This window comes from Cupressus sempervirens, chromosome 4 (assembly GCF_028749045.1).
Source record: "Cupressus sempervirens isolate cs-2001-9-10 chromosome 4, ASM2874904v1, whole genome shotgun sequence".
Taxonomy (NCBI): domain Eukaryota; kingdom Viridiplantae; phylum Streptophyta; class Pinopsida; order Cupressales; family Cupressaceae; genus Cupressus; species Cupressus sempervirens.
Window position 1 is genome coordinate 640,447,633 of NC_143121.1, and position 6,000 is coordinate 640,453,632.

Genomic DNA, 6,000 nt, shown 5'->3' on the forward strand with positions numbered 1-6,000 from the left:
CTCGAATAGAACTCTTGTTATTTTTAATTTTTTTTAACAATTTATTTTCGATAAGCTTTCTAAATGGGAGTTGGGACAGAAGCACCATAAACATACAAAAATTTAGCTTCACAAGTAGCATAAGTGAATGATCTAACTATTGTGAGTGTTATTCATTTGAGAAACTTGTTGTCAAGGGGTTATCATTTGAAAAAGAGGGTGTTGTCTAAAATATAGAAGCATAATTTGTTTTGAATTCTTTTTCAAATTTTCTATATTCAACATTAATATACAAAGTTGACATTATGTATGTATATGAAGTGATATATGCACATGTATATACCAAAACTATATATATATATATATATATATATATATATATATATATATATATATATATATATATATATATATATATATATATATATATATATATATATATATATATATATATATATATATATATATATATATATATATATATATATAACTTAAAGATTGAAGTGCACAAATTATTTAATTACTTGTTACTTCCTTCATCTAACCAAAGCCATCCTTCAAAATTTCCTACCACAACCACTTCATTTTTGTTAGGCAAAGACCAAAAAATCAGCTTCAACTTCCACCTGTCATGACCTACATTTGTAGTCCAACAACATCTGCGCTTGGTAAGCCCCTTGGTCAAATCTTTTAGGCCACTACAAAAAAGAAAAACCCCCCACCTCATTCCCCTAAACTTCATCTTCGATACAGTCACTATAATTAAACCCATAGCATGGGAAAGCCCATTCTAATAGAGAGTCTGAACTCATTATTATTTCACTCCAAGTACCACACCATTATCATTGCAACAATATCAACAGTCACCTTCCACTTATGCTTGGACTCCTAAAATAAACTCCCAAATGTTCCTAGCACCGCTTGAATTAATGCCTGGACTCCTAAAATAAACTCCCTAATGTTCCTTGCACCACTTGAATTACTTGAAGAGGAAGGCATCACAGGAACAACTTCAGCCCATGGTTTGCCACCAAACCAAACAAGGCCTTCTCCTGTTTCAACATTCAGCAAGTGAAGGTTGGCTCCATCTCCATACCCACAAGCAAAAAGTTTCTACAAATAAAAACCTTTCTTTCAGAACTTTCAATGAAAAAACCATTACCCCCGCCTTCATAAATAACATGCACACACTTGAAAAAAACTTATGCGGTCCCTTAACTCTACAGACCTAATGTAGGATTTGAGCAAAAGCGCACAACAAATCCACGAAGCCCAAGAAAACCTGTCACGGAGAAGAAAAAGACAAGAAGAGGCAAGGGCTTGCTCTGAAAAACTCAGACGAAGAAAATATTATTCAACGGATCTTTATAAATTTACAAAGAGATCAATCCTTATAAAGGAGATTGAAACCCGAAAAGGGTAACCTAAAGCCTAAAAAAGCTAGGGTTGCCCATTATAATTAATAAAACATTAATTATATGTACCTACAAGATAGCTTAAGCAAACTAGAGTAATAGGCAACTTAATTAATTAAATCAAAATGATTTAATTAATAAGTGAAAACAACTAATTACTCTAACACCCCCCCTTAAGCGAAGCTCAAGAGGTAAGCTAACCTAGCACAACTATGAAAGCAGAAAAGTGGGTCTCGGCAACAAGGCCTAATCAGGTACCTAATACAAAAAAATCTCTATAAAGAGGAGAAATAGAGAAAACCACAAGGGAAAAACTCTACTCCAAAAAGAGATAGCAAAGAATGTTCCAAAAGAAGGAACAAAGAGAGATCATGAAGAGAACCACTGAAGCAGAAGAAGCCGCAAAACTTTGTCAAAAATGCTGATCTGTAGAACTACCATGGAAATAGAAGGCACAAACCGAGTGTGTCTATATGGTAGATGATCCATCTCATCGAAATGCATAGGTAGCCAGCCACTGCAATCACCTAGTATGTAGGATTAGGTACTAAATACATAGCTCACACTAACAAACCATCAACCAAGGAAGCGTAGAACAACAATATAACCCCCCTTAAGGCAGGTGAGGTGATAGGCAGCTGAAAAGGTGGGCCAAAAAATCTCCTACAACACAAGAACCAGACACATCGAGAGTGAGGTATAGACACCAATAAAGGCACGTGTCATCGACACTGCATGAAGCAAAAGAGGAGGGCCTATAAGCGGCAAACAACTATCCCCCCCATGACACTTTATAAAATAGTGCGAGTACAGTGAATCACAATGATGAAAAGGATCCCAAAATGCAAGAGTCGCACTTTATCTCAGTACGTTGCATAAAGATGCTTACAATGAATATCAACAATGATAAAAAAAAGTATAAAGTTGATACAACAGAAGGTACAACCCAAAACAAAGCATCTGAAGCAACAAAATCAATCCCCGGACCTGAAACAACCAAGATATCCACCAGCATGCAAAACGTAGAAGGCTGAATAAAATGTGTCTAGAGCAGAATCTGAAACAACAACTAGCATCACTGAAAAGAGCACAAAAAGAGCTTTCCAGTGATATAAAGAAGTCCAAAATTAGAGATTGGATGCTCAAGATACGCTTCCTAGAGTGCAAAATAGAACCTCTAGCTTTGACTGCTAAAACAGGCAACCAAACTGCACCAAAACCCAAATGCATCAAAACCCAAAAAAACTTGTACCAACATTTCCATCTCGGAACTAGCTTTTCGGTGCATTTTTCGAATAAAAAAAATACGTCCGTATGCCCAAGTTACGAAAAAAAACTCCAGGGCCTCCAGAATGCATGAAAAATTTATTTATTTTAATAAAAATTAAAAATAAAATAAAAAATCTCACAAAAAATTGTGCCACCATGTGGGCAAAGGCGGAGTGGAGAAATGCGGCGGAGCCGCTGGTGGCTGGGAGGCGCCGCCAGTGGTGGCGGTCACCAGGAGCTGCTGCAGTCAGCGGACCGCTAGCGGTTTACCGCAGGTGGTTACCGCTAACCGCTAGTAGTCTAGGTGACCATAGGTGGTTTTTTAAACCGCTGCAGCAAAAAATGCCGTTTAAATTTTTTTTTTTTTTGTGATTTTTTGATTTTAGCGCCTTGATCTGTGTCCCAGGGGCTGTACGACCTTGCCCGACAATTTTTTTTTGCCTCCCAAATCAATGTTGTCCAAATTAGACAAATTTTATATGGAAATGGGGGTTTTGATGCCTTCTGAATCCATCCATGATGTCTGTTTGGCCTCAAACTGCTCCAAAAATAAGTGACCCCCTGTTTTCTCAAAAAAAATGAAAAAACACCAGATCTGATTCGCCAAACCCTTGTTCTCTCTTTTTCTTGAAACATTGAACAAGCTACAGGAGATTTGGCTTTGATACCATGTAGGATTTGAGCAAAAGTGCATAACAAATCCACGAAGCCTAAGAAAACCTACATGTATAAAACCTGTCACGGAGAAGCAAAAAACAAGAAGAGGCAAGGGTTTGATCTGAAAAACTCAGATGAAGAAAATATTATTCAACGGATCTTTATAAATTTACAAAGAAATCAATCCTTATAAAGGAGATTGAAACTAGAAAAGGGTAACCTAAAGCTTAAAAAAGCTAGGGTTGCACATTATAATTAATAAAATATTAATGATATGTACCTACAAGATAGCTTAAGCAAACTAGAGTAATAGGCAACTTAATTAATTAAATCAAAGTGATTTAATTAATAAGTGAAAACAACTAATTACTCTAACACCTAACTCATTAATGATTTGTGCCATCGCTTAATCTAATGACCCAATTGTATATGATTTGTGTTGTTACCTACATTACCTATCGAAGAGAGAAATAATTTAAATATTGAATAGTAAATTTTTTATATCTCTACATCCACCAAACCTTACCAATGGTCACAAATTTCAAATTGCAACCCAACATCCTCTTTGAAACCTGTCGCCTATTTAGATAACTTGTCCCTCTTTACAATTTCCTTCTTTCCTTACATGGCTAACTATAAAATCATCAAACTCTCCTAGCACCTCCCTTATCTTTTGAACATAATTAACTAAATGCCATGCATGAATCCTGTTATGCCTAGTAGCCTCAACAATCACCATTGAATCGCCCCCCAAATGCAGTTTTGACACACCTAAGGCTTGAGCACATTGAATCACCGCTAGAGCAACTTTCACTTCCACAACATTGTTTGTTCCATCCTTCAAATTCTGTGTTGCATAAGCAATCATCTCACCTCTATGATCCCTAAAGATTTCCACGAGCAACACCATCAAAATTTGCCTTGATCCATCCTTCCTTTGGAGCCTCCCATTGAATCTCCTCCACCATTGCATCCTTCTTTAGCTTCCTCACCCCAACCCCCATTTCTTATCTTAATACCTAGCCATTGTTTTTGAATAAAGCAATATGTCTTTGAATAAGAAAGTTTGTCTAGACCACCTTTGCAAGTTGCAATACTCATCACTATCGAATAATCAATTCTCCACAGCTTCTCCAATGACTCCTCTCTATCTTGGAATATGCACCTATTGCTCTCCTTAAATATCTCCCATATCACTATTGAAGGGATTACCAACCATGTATTTGAAAGAACCGATTTCAACTCTGGTCTTGGCCAACTAACAATAAACTCCTTTAAAGACTGCATCCAAGGACCATGCCAACCAAGTTTTCATACCACCATCTCCTAGCATGCCTTAGCTACTAGGCAATTTAGAAGTAAATAGTCCATAGATTCCACATTTGCTAAATGCATCACACATCTACTAGGCCCACAAAATCTAACCTTCTTCTAAGTTCACCTGTTAAGATTCTACCCTGTACTGCCAACCAAGCAAAGGAACCAACTTTTGGGAGGCAGTCATTATGCTAACATAGATCACATGTTTCAAAACTAGAATAATCATTTCTTGAAACTAATATAAATCCTAGTTTCATTGAATAATCCCCCGAAGATGAAGCACATCAAACCACTTGTCTTCGCTATTGATAATACACATTTCACCACTGCCAAAGATATTCTTAAGTTTCTCATGTTGCCGTGCTGATAGCCCATCCACCACATGACTTTTCCATCTCCAACTACCTCCCAAGGGTCCCTCCCCCCACTCCATATAAACAATCACTTTATCCCCTAATAACCTACAAAGGATTTGTTTTAGATCCTCATATTGTTGGGAGTCCACATGAGCCAGGTAACTTCTCCAAGAGTCCTAGAATTTCGCCTTTCTACCATCCTCCACCTTCTAGGATACATGATCAGTGACCATATATCTACAAGACATTAAGAAATTCCAAATTGTTGAACCAATAGTTAAAACTCTTTCTACCTCTTGTAAGTTTAAATACTTGGCTCTTAGAATTTTTATCCACAATTGATCAAAGCTCTTATAAACATTCCAAACTTGCTTTGTACCTAGAGCCTTATTCATTTGACTCCATTTACACAACCCAACGCCACCAACATTTTTTGGTCTACAAACCCTCTCCCATGCAAGCAAAGGGAGCTTCTCATCCTCCCCAGTCCCATCCCAAAAAATGTTAAGTTTCACATCTTCTGTCCTATCACCTTTGACACCTTTCTAGGAATATCTAAACTCATCCTTGAGAAGATAGGAACTGCTATACCAATTGACTTCAACAATAGAATGCGCCCTGCCGAGGTCAACCACCTATCTTTCCATCCCTCCATCATCAAACATTTATCAACCAAACCCTTCCATAAATCAACCTTATTGCATCCTTGGAACAAAGGAATTCCAAGCTAACGACTCAAGAGGGAACTAATTCTAATGTTCAAAATATGACCTATAGCTCTTTGTTTACTCAAGGTAAGATTGAAAAAGAAACCCTTTTACCTTTTCCAATTAATCTTTTGACCTAAGACCCTACCATACAAATATAATTTTTTTCATAATCCTAGCTTCTCTTTTAAAGACTTCCCCAACCAAAAAATTATCATCTACAAATTGTAGGTGAGAGACAACCTCAATACCTTCAACCACTTTGACGCCTTTCCAATGACCTTTAGCTCTTCTAGT